Source organism: Phacochoerus africanus, chromosome 11 (genome assembly GCF_016906955.1).
Source record: "Phacochoerus africanus isolate WHEZ1 chromosome 11, ROS_Pafr_v1, whole genome shotgun sequence".
Classification (NCBI taxonomy): Eukaryota; Metazoa; Chordata; class Mammalia; order Artiodactyla; family Suidae; genus Phacochoerus; species Phacochoerus africanus.
In genome coordinates, this window is record NC_062554.1 from 105,063,366 (window position 1) to 105,080,289 (window position 16,924).

The 16,924-nt window shown below is 45.1% G+C and overlaps 1 long non-coding RNA gene across 1 annotated transcript; it reads left to right on the top strand.

Moving 5' to 3' along the window:
* Positions 1-28: 28 nt before the first annotated feature.
* On the top strand, positions 29-13,017 carry LOC125110812 (uncharacterized). Its single transcript, XR_007130730.1, has 2 exons — positions 29-474; positions 12,806-13,017. It is a non-coding gene; the product is annotated as an uncharacterized LOC125110812 (long non-coding RNA).
* Positions 13,018-16,924: the final 3,907 nt, after the last annotated feature.

The window sequence follows — 16,924 nt, forward strand, 5'->3', positions numbered from 1 at the left end:
CCGCCGGGGGAGGGGCCGCGCGCCGGGACCCAAGACTGCAGCGCCCGGCGCCTGGTTGCTGTGGCGCCGCGGCTACCGCCCGCACCCGGTGGCTGCGAGCCTGGGTCGGAGGGGCTCGGCGTGCGGAGCGGGGATCGGGGATGCTCCAGTAAAGGCGCGACCTGGGGCGGTGGGAAGGGTGGTCTTCCTCGCAGAGTTGCGCCCGAGGACGGAAAGTTTTTGCATGCAGCGCATCCTTCCCTCGCGGGTCCCTGTCGCCCACGGTGAAGCTCCCCAGCGGGGATCCCCGCCACTTAGTGGGGAGGGGCCGAGCAGCCCCCTCCCGAGACGGCCCCCCAAGCCAGGGAGGGAACCCTGCTGACCTGTTCTCCCAGCCACCACTCCCTCCACCCTTCTTCTCTCACACGGTGGACCTTGGGCCGTGGATGATGATGCGGATGCCTTGGGAGCTGAGACCAGTGGTTCTAAGAACAGGTGAGTTTGGAGCGAGAGAAGCTGCTTTCCCATTTCAGGCTGCGGGGCGTGCCTGCAAAGCTCAAAACTCAGGGCCGAGGTCCCCCCAGCTTTTCCTCGCGATGCGTGTCTCCTTCCCTGCGTAGACTTTGCTTCAGGATCACGCTGGTGGAAGAGCGAACTCACCCACTCTCGAAAGATGATACTTAGCGGGCCAAGCCCCTGGAGCAGTTTCCAGAGCTCCCTACCGTGAGATGAGGGAGGCCCAGATTAGCGCCTGCAACCTTTGGCCAGGAATCTGATTCTTGGGAGAATTCACTTCAGGCTTAACTGCTCTAGCCAGCTAGAAAGGAAGCGTTAGATTTCCTCTGAATTTTGGACAGTTGATGCTTTGAGATTTCCCCCCTGTCCTGGGGGTTGGCAGCACAGGTCTTAAAAGGGCTTCTGGTATCTATTTAAATTTTTTTTTTCTCCTTGACTAGGAATTACATAAAATAAGATATATAGACCCTCCTCCACAATCAATTTTTGTCCTTTCCCACAGCATACTTTTAGTTCTTAAAACCTCCCTTTCTGCGCAAATGCTGAAGCACATAGACTTGGAGCTGCTCCGTACTGATTTCTGCCCTGGTTGTGCCATTTAATGCCCTTGCACTTGGCATCCTTTAGGGTTAGGATGGATGATGGAGGAGCTACTAGCTGGTCTTCAGTTGTGATGTTTGTGTGAACGGGCCTGTTTGGGTGAGACTCAGATAAATTTCATTTACTTTTGCTCTCTTTGCAAGGGTTCCTACACAGGAACCACTACATTGCTAAGATGCCACTGAGTGGAGAATTCTCATTTTAAGAATTGGTGGTTTCAGCAAAAATTAGATACTTACAGACCCCATCATACACCAGACACTGTGCTCGACATTTCCATCCATCCCTCTGTCCATCCAACAAATAGTGCCTGTCAAGGACTAGCCAGCCTCAACAGAGAAAGAAAAATGAGACCCAGCCCAGCTCTTACAGAGATGCAGTCTGGTGATCCCAATAGAAGGAAAGATGAAACTTAACCAGCTCTTAGGGAAAACCCAGTGACTGGCCAGGTCAGTGAGTGGTGTGGTGGTCCAGAGCTACGCCTGTCTGTGGGAGGAACTGAAATCTAGTGTGGAGGGATCAGAAAATGTGTCACAAAGAAGATGAGATCTGCTCTGCATCTTGGAAGTGGGGGAGGATTTATTATGGTAAGCCGAAGACTGGTATTACCAAGGGAGGGGTGGGGGGTAAATGGTGTTGGCAGAGGCTTCAAGCCGAGCCTGAGTGTAGTGTGTTTGGGTGTAGAGTGTGGTTTACCTGGGATGGTGGATTATTATTCGGGGTTTGGGAATGATGAGTTTGTAGTGGGCCTGGGTCAAATCATGGAAGGCACCGAATGGGCAGCCTAAAGAGTTTGGGTTTGGTTTGACAAGGGGGAACCACTGAAGGGCTTTCTGCCACCAAAGGAGAAGTAGAACGGGTGACTTAGAAAGACTCCTCTGGCCTTGGTGTCCAAGATATAGTGGACTATGGCAACAGGTTAGAAAAGTAGTGCTCCACTGGTTGGGTTGCAAAGAAAGAAGGGCCTGAACGCTGATGGTCCCATGTAAGTGGAGAAGAGGAGACATGTATGAGGGGCCATGTGAAATAAGTGCCTCCTCAGAGGGTCTGTTGTATGGCTGGATTGGGGGAAAGGGGGAGAGAGAGGTCAGAGCTAGAAGTAATTCGATCCTGGAATATTTTCCCCTTCCCCTACAGCTTTCCGATTTTTCTTTCATGTTGGTGTTTATTCCTCTATTGCACACACATGGGAAGACGTAGTCAGCAGCCTCTAAGAGGACCCCAATGTTCCCCGCATCCTGGTGTGCCTGCCCTTGTGTGATTCCCTCCCCTTCTGTGTGGGCTGGTTCTAGTGACCTGTTTCTGACAAACAATGTGGCAAAATGTTGGGCTGTCACTTCTGAGGTAGGTTACAAAAATATCGTGGCTTCTGTCTTACTCTCACGCTCACTGGCTTGCTCTCAGGGGAGGCCCCTGCTGTGTTGTGAGCTGCCCTTTGGAGAGGCGCATGGGGCAGGGAACTGAGGGAGGCCTCTGGCCAGCAGTCAGTGAGGAACTGAGGCTCTTTGCCCAGTAACCTGTGAGGTGCTGAACCCTGTTTATAGCCATGTGAGTGCGTTTGGAAGCATATCCTTCTCCATTTGAGCCTTGAGATGAGACCACAGCCCTGGCTGACACCTGTGAAAGACCTTGAGGCAGAGGCACTCAGCCAAATCGCACCTGTATTCCTGACCCACATCAACTGTGAGGTCATTAATGCTTGTCGTTTTTGTTTTGTTTTGTTTTTGTCTTTTTAGGGCTGCACCCGCAGCATATGGAGGTTCCCAGGCTAGGGGTTTAATCGGAGCTGTTGCTGCTGGCCTACACCACAGCCACAGCCACACGAGATCTGAGCTGCATCTGCAACCGACACCACAGCTCACAGCAACGCTGGATCCTTAACCCAGTGAGCGAGGCCAGGGATCGAACCCACAACCTCATGGTTCCTAGTCAGATTTTAATGTGTGTCATTTTAAGTTGTGAAGTTTTGGGTTAACTTGTTCCATAGCAACACATAACTAATACAGAATGCGTGGGGGTATGAAGCGATGGGATAACAAAAAGCTGACTAGAAAAATGTTTAACAAAGGAAAAGTCTGCCAGTGTTCCCTTGTTCCTCTTTGGAGCCTCCTGTGAATTGTGTGTCTCCTTCTCGAAAGTTTTTTTGCCAGCTTTGTGTGAAGGGTTTACACTAGCATCTTCTCCTTGCTGAGTTTTGTAACTTCTCTTTATTCTCTGGGTACTCACATTTTTGCTATTTAAACTCAATCACTCTTTTAGAGAGAGGTGTCCGATGGCCAGGTCATGAAACTGTTGGAAAAAAAGCCTTTACTAAAAATGATGCCACTACACTGAGTGGCTGCTATAACCCTACCCTTTTTGAGGAACGTGGAGGGTACGGTGATGAAGGGACTCAAGCGCAGGGGCTGGGAGTCAGTGACTTGAGCTTCCAGAAAATTCTGTCTCCTCTCCTGGGAGCCACTCCAAAAAAAAAAAAAAAAATCAAAGCTTGTTTACCATCAGGAGAAGTCAGGGCACCTGAGGTACAGAAGACACGCCATGGTTCGCTATTTTAACATTAGTTTACCCCCCAGCTGAGTTTCTCAAGTAGAAGTTATTTCCGCACAGCACCCGGAAGATGGTATGACAGTCTAAATATTATTCCCGTCGCGCTGGGAGGATTTTAGTTTGCAACATAGTGAAGCATGGGCTGGAACCTCAAAGTGAATTGGCATCTCTACAAAATAAGACTCTGGAAACCACTGCCATGTTTAACTGATAGAACATATATACATTATTGTGGAGTTATGGGGTGTGATTGTAGTTTCTACTCCAAGCCTTCCACAGTTTCTCTGACTATAGAGATAAAAATACCATCTTTGTGAAATTATAACTGACCTCTGACTTCATAACTGTGGATAATGGAGTTCCTGCTGTGGCCCAGAGGGTTAAGAACCTGACATAGTGTCTGTGGGGATGCAGGTTCGCTCCCTGGCCTTGTTCAGTGGGTTAAGTATCCCGTGTTGTTGTAAGCTGCAGGATAGGTCACAAATGTGGCTCAGAGCCGATGTTGCCATGGCTTAGGCGTAGGACTCAGCTGCAGCTCCGATTCTACTCCTTGTCTGGGAACTTCCATATGCTGTGGGTGCTGCTGTAAAAAGAAAAAAACAAAGAAAAACAGCTATGGATAAAATAGCTGTCAATTAAATACCATTGGGAGCCTAAGAATAAAGCAAGCATTGCTCATCCAACTACTAGACTTTTATACTTGACTTTAGGTGGAAATTGAGGTCAGTATTTGGGTCAAAGTGGTGCATATATATTATTATATACACGTCTGTAGTTAAATGCTAACTCGGCATATGGCAAATTTATTGGAGACTTGAATTCCTTTTGGTAGTAAATAGTCACAAATATTATTAGTGACAACTAGAATCTTATACATCCTTAATAGGAATAAATTGTCCTGCAAAACAGTAATTTAAAGCATGTTAGTATAATGTCTGTGTGATAAAACTGTCTAGCAAAAGTGTAACACCTTCTTCCTGTATGATTAATGTTTCAGAAGATAAAAGGGGTGTAAATATTTTTATTGTTTTATTATCTTTCCTAGAAAAATGACAGTGGTTGGTTTAATTAAAAAGGAGACTCTCCTTTTTAGACCAAATAAAGACATCAGTTCAATGGTGATGATGGTGGGAAATACCTATTTAATTTGAATAACACCTAGTTCTGTGCAAACATGCAGCAAATACGCAGGCTGTGTTCGCTTTGTGTGATTCATATGCTGTGATTCATGTGCTCAAGAACATTTCTCCACGTTCTTATGAAGAAGAGAAGGGGAAATATTAGCTCTCTCTCATTTGAGGATATTAAAAAACTCCTGCTGGGGTCGACGCTCTGTGTGTGCACCCTGCTTCCTACCTAGGCGGTGGTTGGGAGTTACCTGGAGGCAACGAGGAGGAAACATGTTCCATTAAAATGAGGCTTCCCTGGAATTGTTTGATGTTCTTTGCCTTAATTGAATCCATCTATCCCATCTGCCACTCTTCCCTCTAAGTTTATTTCCCTAACCCTCTCTCTCTGAGGATTGTAATTGGGGGGGAAATTTGTTACATATGTTGTTACCTTTTAGAAAAGCTCCTGGCATCTGGAGGGCAGGTGTGCTGGCTCCCTTGCCTTGTTGGGTTAGGCTTCCTGACTCTTCCCTACCCACCCATGTGTGTTGCTGGATCGAACAGGATGGGAATAAGAGACCTGCCACTCCACCCCCAGGAGCCACAGGAATAGGAAAAAAAAAAAAAAAGAAAGAAATTCCAGGCTTTTCGTTATTGGTTTCAATATAAGGCCCTACTCCTGTGCCAGTTCTGAATAAACATGGACTCTATTAAGAAATAGCACAAGGATTTCCGGTTGTGGCTTGGCAGTTATGAACCGGACTAGTATCCATGAAGATGCAGATTTGATCCCTGGCTTCACTCAGTGCATTAAGGATCCCATGTTGCTATAAGCTGTGATGTAGGTCACAGGTGTGGCTCAGACCTGGTATGGCTGTGGCTATGGTGTAGACAGCAGCCGCAGCTCCTATTGGACCCTTAGCCTGGGAATTTCCATATGCGGCTGTAAAAAGCAAAAAAGAAATTTCACTCCAAAAGCATGGAATTTGCATTCTCACTGGGGCCGAAGAGCCAGCGTGGGAGTATGTTATCTCGAGGGAGCACTGCCTTGAATCCCATGGCAGATTCAACCGTGACTCTGCTCACTTGGGGCTCCGGGACCCGCTCTGATGCTGCGGGCTGAGGAGACCTCTGCTCCCCCAGTGTGGCAGCACCAGCCCCACCTTAACTGCTGCACTTTCTCAGGGGTTAGGCAGGAGAAAGGACAGCGTCTCTCTCTCTCTAGCCTTGTCAAAGGAATCACGTTGAGCCCTTAACCTAAACATAAATAAATACAAATTTAACATTGAGATACACAAATTCATTGGAGCTAAGCCCGCCCACCCCATCCAGACTCACCAGTAATATGGTTGGGGAGGCAGTGCCGTGGAGGCCAGAGCACAGGCTTATTTGCTCGAGAACCTTTCTTAATCTGTCTCACCCTAGGTTTCCTCCTCTGTTAAATGGGTAGGAAGCCTCTTCTCTTCAGATTTTTGTGAGGATTAAGTGACCTTCTGGGTACTGGCCACCCCCCCCCCAACCCAGCACAGGACCCGGCATACAGTGGCCAATTGTCCGTGTTCGCTGTGATTATTACTTTAGTTGCTGTGTGTTGTGTAGACAGCAGGTGCCAGTCAGAAACAGGCCGACCCTCTGACGCTGGGAGGGCTTCTCTGGTCACTTTTTTTTTTTCCGGTCACTTTTGACCATGTCCTTTTTAGAGAGGACACTAAAGGTCTTCTCTTTCCACTGCTCGGGGCTGCTGCCCTGCGTCAATGGGTAGAGACTGCTTTCTGAAACTTCTGCCTGAAACTCCATCCCAAGGAGGACTTGAAGGCAGGGTAAATGTCCCTTGTTCTTGGAAGACCCGATCAGACCATTTGGTTCTGTACAGGAACTGCAAAATCCACAGTGTGAGTACAGACGAAACAGCCTTCGCTCAACAACGTAAACAGTAAATGGGCTGGGGTCTCTGCCAATTACTTTTTTTTTGTGAAAAAGTTCTTCCATAAAAGAAATAATATCAAATTCTAAAAATCACATATTTTTTAAAATTAATTAATTAATTTTTTTGGTTCTTTTCTAGGGCTGCACCCACGGCATATGGAGGTTTCCAAGCTAGGGGTCTAATTGGAGCTGTAGCCGCTGGCCTACACCACAGCCACAGCAACGCTGGATCCGAGCCTTGTCTGCAACCTACACCAGAGCTCACAGCCACGCTGGATCCTTGACCCACTGAGCGAGGCTAGGGATCGAACCTGCAAGCTCATCGTTCCTAGTCGGATTCATTAACCACTGAGCCACGATGGGAACTCCTAAAAATCACATATAAATGTGTTCTCATGAGATAGTAAAACAACAGAGAGAAGGGAGAAATTCCCTTAGACTATCCCCCTCAAACATGGTCACTTCCCTGTTCCCAGATCTCAGCCAGGTCCCCAGTCTAAAGGCATTTTTTTCATCCCATTTTCTATTCATTTTCCACCTGTAGCATTACAGGTGTAGATGATATTGCTGTGTGTGTTCTTTTCTGTCTTTTAAACATGAATAGCATCATTTTGTGGAAATACATACATATATATATATATATATATATATATATATATATGTACGTGTATATATATGTGTGTGTGTGTAATTTTTTCTTTTTAAGGCTCCATCTTCAACCATACGAAGGTCCCAGGCTAGGGGTCAAACTGGAGCTGCATCTGAGGACTGCACCACAGTCACAGCAACACCAGATCCAAGCTGCATCTGCGACCTAAACCACAGCTCACCACAACGCTGGATCCTTAACCCACTGACCGAGGTGAGGGATTGAACCCACATCCTCACGGAGACTATGCTGGGTTCTTAACCCACTGAGCCACAATAGGAACTCCGTATGTTTTACCACTGGTTGAGGAAGAAGCCTTGCATGTGCATAAACAAGACTGACAGGTGCAACAAACCATTCTGTGGATATTTTTCTGCATCTTTCTTTTCTGACACATACTATTATGTGTCATTACATACGGAAACCCCTCATTCTTTCATTTTTATTTTTTATTTTTTTGCTCTTTAGGGCTGCACCCGCGGCATATGGAGGTTCCCAGGCTAGGGGCCAAGTTGGAGCTACAACCTCATGGTCCCTAGTCAGATTTGTTTCCGCTGTGCCACAGTGGGAACTCCTACCCCTCATTTTTTGAAACTGCTCTCTAGTATCCCATACAATGTTCCAGAGTCTATTTATCTGTTATCTTCTGGATGGACATTTAGGTTTCTGGTTTTACAAAAAACATGGTGGTCAACGTCTTTATTTTATTTTATTATTTTTTGTTTGGCTTTTTAGGGCTGCACCCACAGCATATGGAGGTTCCCAGGCAAAGGGTCAAATCGGAGCCACAGCTGCCGGCCTACACCACAGCCACAGCAATGCCAGACTGAGCCAAGTCTGCAATCTACACCACAGCTCATGGCAACGCCGGATCCTTAACCCTGAGCGAGGCCAGGGCACGAACCCGCCACTTCATGGTTCCTAGTTGGATTTGTTTCTGCTGCGCCATGATGGAAACTCCAACATCTTTATTTTTATATACGCTTTCTGAGTACTTGAGGGAGTATTTCTACCCAAAGGAGAATTGCTGGGCATGTACATTTTCAATTGTAATGATCCTGCCAAATTGTTCTCTGAAGTAGCCGACTGCTTGATGCTCCCACTAGCAGCCTGGGAACGTGCCTGTTTTCTCACGCCCTAATTAACGCCCAACATTTTCAAACATTTTAATTTTTGCCAACATTATGATAAAAATAGCTTATTTAATTTGTATTTCCCTCATATCTAGTATGTTTTTGAGCATTTGTTCTTATGTTCATTACATTTTCACTCTGTAAATGGCTGCTAGTATCTTCAGATGATTTGTTATTGGTATTTTTTAGATCTTTTATTGATTGCTAGGAATACTCTATCATTCCAGATTTGGGTCTTTTGTCTGTTTGAAAATAATGTACTTTTCCAGCTTGTTGCTTTTCTTCTTTTAACCTTGTTTATGGCATCTTTTTCATACACTTTTTTTTTTTTTGGATGTAGGCAGATGTATCAGACTTTTCCTTGAGGCCCGTTGCTTTTTGTGTCTTGCTTAAGAAGACCTTTTTTCTCCAAAGCCATAACATTTTTTGTATGTTTTTAAAATGCTTTTTAGGTTTTTTTTTTTTTTTTTACATTTAAATCTAGGTATTTTTGGTTAATGATGTGAAGTAAAAAAAATTAATTTTTGATCTCTTTCTAGTCACCAATTTGCCCAGGCATAAATTAGTTTATCCTCTGTAGAGAGATCCATCATATACTCACCTGCTAAATTTGTGGGTCTGTTTTTGACCCATGTGGTTTTTTTTTTTTTCTTTCTTTTTTTTTAGGGCCCCAGCTGGCATATGGAGTTTCCCAGGCTAGGGGTTCAATCAGAGCTACAGCTGCTGGCCTATACCACAGCCACAGCAACGCAGGATCTGAGCTGCATCTGTGACCTACACCACAGCTCACTGCAATGCCAGATCCTTAACTCACTGAGTGAGGCCAGGGATTGAACCTGCGTTCTCATGCATACTAGTCAGATTCGTTAACCACTGAGCCACAATGTGAACTCCACTGAGCTCTTTTCTGTTCCATTGCTTGAACTGTCTCTTCTAGCACAAATTCCTTTTTTTTTTTAATTGAACTGTAGTTGATTTAGAATGTTGTGTTGGTTTCAGGTATACAGCAAAGTGCTTCTTTGCTATATATATGTGTGTGTGTGTGTATATATATATATATATATATATTCCAGTATAGATAAGATATTGAATATAATTCCCTGTACCATACAGTATATCATTGTTGTTTATCTGTTTTATATATAGTAGTGTATATCTGTTAATCCCAAATTCCTAATTTATCTCTCCCCCTCTTCCCTTTGGGTAACTGTAAAGTTGTTTTCTGTGTCTGTGAGTCTATTCTTGCTTTGTAAATAAGTTCATTTGTATCATTTTAAAAGACTTTACATATAAGTGATATATGGTATCTGTTTTTCTCCGTCTGACTTACTTCACTGAGTGTGATAATCTCTAGGTCCATCTGTGTTGCTGCAAATGGCATTATTTCATTCTTTCTATGGCTAATATTCCATTGCATATATATATACACACACATATATATATACATATATATATATATATATATACACACACACACCATGTCTTCATTTTTTTTTCTCTTTTTGCCTTTTTGCCTTTTCTAGGGCCTCTCCTGCAGCATATGGAGGTTCCCAGGCTAGGGGGTCTAACCGGAGCTGTTGCCACTGGCCTACACCAGAGCCACAGCAATGCAGGATCTGAGTCGTGTCTGCAACCTACACCACAGCTCACGGCAACGCCAGATCCTTAACCCACTGAGCGGGGCCAGGGATGGAACCCACAACCTCATGGTTCCTAGTCGGATTCGTTAACCACTGAGCCACGATGGGAACTCCTACACCATGTCCTCTTTATCCACTCATCTGTCAGTGGAAATTTAGATTGCTTCCACATCTTGGCTATTGTGAATAGTGCTGCTATAAACATTGGGGTGTATTTTTTTGAATTAGAGTTTTCATGCTTTCTGGATATACACCCAGGAGTGGGACTGCAGGATCACACAGTAGCTCTATTTTTTAGTTTTCTGAGGACCCTCCAGACAGTTTTCCATAATGGTTGTACCATTGACATCTCCACCACCAGGGCAGGAGGGCTCGCTTTTCTCCACACCCTTTCCAGCATTTATTCTTTAGACTTTTTGATGATGGCCATTCTGACTGGTGTGAGGTGGTACCTCATTGTAGTTCTGATTTACATTTCTCTAATAATTAGCGATGTTGAGCACCTTTTTTTTTTTTTGTCTCTTTGCCTTTTTTCTAGGGCTGCTCCCACGGCATATGGAGGTTTCCAGGCTAGGGGTCCAATCGGAGCTAGAGCTGCCGGCCTACACCAGAGCCACAGCAACACGGGATCCGAGCCACGTCTGCAACCTACACCACAGCTCACGGCAACGCCAGATCCTTAACCCACTGAGCAAGGCCAGTGATCAATCCTGCAACCTCATGGTTCCTAGTCAGATTCGTTAACCACTGTGCCACAAGGGAACTCCGAGCATCTTTTCATGTGCCTCTTAGCCATCTGCATGTCTTTTTGGAAAAATGTCTTTTTAGGTCTTCTGCCCATTTTTTTGGACCAGATCCTTTCATTACTTTCATTACATTATATTGTTTCATAGTATATTTTGCTGTCTGTAGAAAAAAAAAAAAAAGGTTCTTTTCCAGTATGTATTTAGAATACTCAGTCCATTTGAATATCACAGACGGAGTGGCTTAAAAACACCAGAAATGGATTTTTCACAGTCTGGAGGCTGGAGGCCCAGGATCACAGTGTGAGCAGATGTGGTGTTTAGTGAGTGCTTCCTGCTTCATAGATGGCACTTCTCACCTTGTTCCCACGTGGCAGAAGGGGTGCCCTAGCTCTCTGTGGTTTCTTGTAAAAGGCCCTAATCCCAACCATGAAGGCTCCACCTTCATGACCTAATCAATTCCCAAAGTGCCCACCTCCTAAGACTGTCACCTTCGAGAGCAGGACTTCCACATGTGAGTTTACAGAGGGAACACAACCATCCAGACCATACCACTCTGTCTCTAAAAAAGTATTTTTTACTCCTGGGGAGGGTGTCCTCTGTGTCATTGTTCAATGCTTGTCGTAAGACATGTCATGATGGAGACTGGGCCAGATCAAGAAGATTATTGGAAACCTGAAGTCAGGTGCTTATTCACTGGGTACCACAAAGATGGACCCAGTGCCTACAGCCAGCTTGAACTCTTGGTAAAAGCCTCCCCCAAGGTGATTTTCCAAACCAAATATCCTGGCTTAGGAAACTGAGGTGTTGAGGGATTGTCTTTCAGGGATTCTGAGAAGACCAGCCCCCGTGGGTAGTGGGTGAGTCTCTCTGTGTGTCAGTCCTACCTGTCAGTCATCCTGGGGGAGAGAAAGGAGCCCCTGGAGTTGAGGGCTGGAGGAGAGGGAGGGAGCAGACCTGAGACAAGCGCTGGGCCCCTATGCTTCCCAGACAGTAGAGGACTGAAGGTCCCCCAGGTGGGGAGAACAAGGCAGGTGAGAGCCTCTTGGAGGCTGCGAGTGGGTCAGGTAGGGTTCAGTAGGAAGAACCTACCTGGGACAACCTAGGTATGGAATCCTTCAACCCAGTGTCTATCCATTCATAAGGTTTCCTCTGCTGTCAGTTTTTCTCACTTCCCTCAAGTCTGTAAATGACCTGGTCTTAGGTAGCTGTGTTTTGGGATATTAAGCAATGGGCTTATATAGAGCCACAGTAGCAAGGTTGGAAATTGCTACTGTGCCAGCCCTGTGTGGTAACAGCAGCAATATTCAGGAGAAGATGGCGGTCCCTGGACTCCACAAGGTGGCCAGGAACAAGGCGAGCAGGAGGATGCCTAGGCTGGAATGTTCAGGTCAGCCCCCAGCAGCCCCTAACACCTTTCCTCCAGCCCCGGGCCTCAAAAGGAGGAAATCCTGAAAATGAGAGGCCAAAGTTTGAGTTATATTAAATGATAGCAAATGGAAGCCTAGCATCTTAAGGTCATAAAACAATCACAGAACTCAGAGTTAAGCCCAGGTTTGCTCAAACAAAGTCCCCATTGTTCAGAGGCCAGCTTGCTCATAGATGACTACTTCCCGAGAATGAGTCTAAGGCTATAAATTTAAATTTCCAGGTAGGCCAGTGTTTCTCAACCAGGGATGATTTTGCTGCCTCCCTCTCTCTCTGCCCCGCCCCACTCCAAGGACATTTGGCAAAGTCCAGAGACAATTTTGGTTGTTGAAATGGGGAGGGCACGGGTTCCAATGGTATCTTGGCGTCTAATGGGTAGAACCCAGGGATGCTGGTTAACAGTCTCCCATGAGACGCACAGACATCTCTCCAGCAGTGAAGATGTATCCAGCCCCAAATGAGAGTGAGGGGATCCAGAAACCCTGAGGCAGAACATTCAATTTCCAATTTTCTCTTTTTTCTTTTTTGTTTCCAGAGAATGAACACCTAACCCTCATCAACTGCTTTGCCATCGTGGGCTTCTTTCATCACACAGAGACCTAGCATGGGTATGATGGGGGCTGTGAGACCCATCATCACCATGAGAAAAACTCAAATCTTTCCCCCTTCAATATAGGAAAGCCAAATTATGTTATTGGATGAAATGTGTTGGCGGGATCAAAGAAATTAAAAATCACAAATGCTGGAGAGAGTGTGGAGGAAAAGGAACCCTTCTGCACAGTTGGTGGGAATTGAAGTTGGTACAGCCACCACGGAAAACAGTCTGAAGGTTCCACAAAAAGCTAAAAATAGAACTAGCATATGATCCAGCAATCTCACTCCTGGGCATACCTCTGGACAAAACTGTAATTCAAAAAGATACATGCACCCCTATGTTCACTGCAGTGCTATTCACCATAGCCAAGACAAGGAAAAGGCCTAAATGTCCAACAACAGATGAATGGATTCAGAAGATGTGGTTTATATAAAAAATGGAATATTACTAAGCCATAAAAAAGAACAAGATAGTGCCATTTGTAGTAACATGGATGGACCTAGAGATTATCATACTACGTGAAGTCAGAAAAAGAAAGCAGGAGTTCCCATCGTGGCACAGCAGAAATGAATCCAACTAGGAACCATGAGGTTGTGGGTTTGATCCCTGGCCTTGCTCAGTGGGTTGAGGATCCGGCGTTGCCGTGACCTGTGGTGTAGGTCGCAGACGCGGCTCAGATCTGGCGTTGCTGTGGCTGTGGTGTAGGCCCTTAGCAACAGCTCTTATTGGACCCCTGGCCTGGGAACCTCCATATGCCGCAGGTGCAGCTCTCAAAAAGACAAAAAAGAAAAGAAAGGAAAAAGAAAGCATATGATTTCACTTACTTGCCAGGGGTTAGATAAGTTCAGTGAGAGGGAACTGAGGAGATCTGAAACATGACACATATGAACATATCTATGAAACAGAAATGGACTCATAGACATAGAAAACAGACTGGTAGGGGGCAGAAGAGGGGTGAACTTGGAGTTTGGGGTTAGTAGATGCAAATTATTCCATATAGGATAGACAACAACAAGCTCCTACCATATAGCATAGAGAACTGTATATTCAATGTCCTGAGGTAAACCATAATGGGAAAGAACATGAAAAATAATATCACACACACACACACACACACACACACACGTAAATCACTTTCCTGTACGGCAGAAATTAACCAGCATTGTAAATCAACTATGCTTCCATAGAAAATTAACATAACTGGAAGCTGGAAAAAAAAGAAAATGTTAAGTTCTCTAGCTCATGGATATGTGATATGTTCTTAGGTGATAATCAGGTAATGTGGGTCTATCTTATTTTCTGGACCCTTTATAGTCTGTTGCTATCCTATTCTAATGAGAAGGCTGGTCACTGCTCAGCACCCCCACGCTGGAGAGCTCTTATTTATTCCCACTCCATAGACGGTGACATTGAGGTGCAGAGGGAAAGTAAAATAAAGCCCAGCTCCCTCTCACTGGACTTATCCACCCCCTGGCCAGAGCTACTGCATAGGTTGTGCCCTGCACCCGTTGGGCCACTTTTAAGGAAGCCCCATTCACATCATAGGCATCATAGATTTATTATGACAAGCTTCCTGATGGAGGGCACTAAAGCGCCTTGTTCTAACAAAATCAGAAATAGGAAGACTATTTTTAATAGAAGTAAAGTTTCTTTCTTCTTTTATAGCTACACCTATAGCATACGGAAGTTCCTGAGCTAGGGGTCAAATCAGAGCTGCAGCTGCCGGCCTACACCACAGCGATCCGACCCACATCCACGACCCACACTGTAGCACACAGCAACACCAGATCCTGAACCCACTGAGCGAGGCCAGGGATTGAACCCACATCCTCACAGAGACTAGCTGGGTTCTTAACCTGCTGAGCCACAGTGGGAACTTTGGAAGTAAAGTTTCTTGAAGAAGGCATGTCTTTTCCTAATACTAGATGAACCAGCAGAAAGAAAAGGGTTATTAGTCCCTCTCTGTCTGTGGTAACAGTTCAAATGGGAGTTTTACTCTGCGCTTGAAGAGGGGTCATCCTCTCTTGCCGACCGCATGTGTAATTGTAAAGTATTGTGGAGTGATGCAGGTTACAATGAATGCATTTGAATTGGCAGATTTCCCAAGAAGACTTATGTATGAGAAATACGGTGTCTTGGGTGACGGAATGCATGACACGATCTGGCAGCTAAATTTGGTTGTTCACACTTCATGTATAGTTTAAGTCATCCTAAGCTTGGCTCAGAGGAAGAGACATTGCCATGTATATCAGTTTAATACATTTGGCAGCAGGAGGTGCAAAGAGTATCATTTCAATTATGGATTGACCCATGATGGATTAGCAATGTGTGTTGCCTAGTTTGTGATCGATGCGAAGTAATGGCAGGTGCTGGACACTCAGGAGGGCAAGGGCAGATGCTGGAGCATCGATCGTGTTGGCCCTGTACAGGGAGAATCAAATATAGTAAAATTTAAGATGGGTGTGATGGAATTGCAGGTGTTAACAGAGCCTGTCTGAATTTCCATCCTTTGTACCTGTGGAACCGTCTTTAACACAAAGACACTACGACAGAACTCTTCTATGTCCAGCTCTGTTCTGACTCTTTGGTGTGCTCTTTCATGATGGTTTAAGGGGAGAGAGACCTCAGCGGTTGCCTCCCTGGAGGAGGCTTTACTTGTTCCTCCTATGCAAACACCTTGGCATTTAGAAACTTTGGCTACTTGGAGGAATTCACTTAGGATGGCTAGCGCCCACCCAAGCTGGGGTGGGAGGCGGAGTGTCCAAAGGAAGTACCACCCTCATTTTATGATTGGTATAAGAGAGGGTGGCAGATTGAGCATGCCTGGCCCTGTGCCACATGGCAGAGACTGTGAGCAATGGCACCCACGAGGCACTTATAGTCTAATTTGAGGGCAATGGAGGTGTAATTCATAACTGGAGGAGGTGCTGATCCGCTGCACAGACAATAGATGTCCAGGTGTCTCAGCGGACAGATTGCTGTGGTGGGCGGAGAAACCTCGGGAGAGAGGAAGAATTTGAGCTGGACCGTGAAAGACTGGGAGATATAAATAGCTTGTTGGGAACAGAGTGATGGATGGGGACAGTGACTGTCTTAAGTAAGTGCCTCAGGTCACATAGAGAACAGTTCCCTAAAACAAAGCTCGTGGTGAAAAACAGGCCAGGCACGAGAGGATGTGGAATCAGGAAGGGGTGGAGACTGTGACCGTGGTTCCAAGATTAAAATCTGCAGTGGAAGATAATGGGAATAATAACACTGTGTGTTCTTAGATGGCATATTTCTTTGAGAAATACTATTTAATCAAGAACAGATTTCCAAAATGAGGACTCTGTTGATCCAAATGAGCTAACAAGGTGAGAATTTTGAACTTTTCAGGGTTCTTTAGCCATCTGGCCGGAATGTTTAGAAACTGCACCCAGTGGCACTGATAAAAGGGCAGTCGCTGTGTCTGTGTTTACCTTTAAGACTCCAGGACTGGCTCATCTTCAGAGACAGGCTTGACAGACCTTCCATTCTAAGCAGGCTGACCAAAAGGCTGAGCATGCCTAGGAAGTCCTGGATTATGCAAAATTACTAATAGCTTCCCCTTTAAGTCTCAAGACTGTCCTGGTTTGGATGATAAATTGTAAGTAGGATGGCTACCCTAATTCTAAGTGAGCCACTTAGGATTTTTTTTCTGCTTACTCTGTGAATTCTCAGTGGCAAAAAGGATGCTTCCAGCTTAAGGGTATTTGCCCACATATGCATTCTGTCTTTTTGAACTGTATTTTCCCCCTCGCATATAAAGTAATCTTTACAAAAATTCAGAAGGAATACAAACAACATAAATAAGATGAATTATCATAAGAAATTAAGAGTTAATGACTAGAAATAAGTGTTAATATGTTGAAATAGATACATGGCTGTATCTATTGATTTGTGATTTTTTAAAATATATTTTTAGATCCCCATTCTCCAAACCAAGCCACTTTACTTGGATTAGCATGCCATAATTACATATATAGATATGGTTACTACATAAAATTATATATTTAGAACTATATAATAACAATATGGATA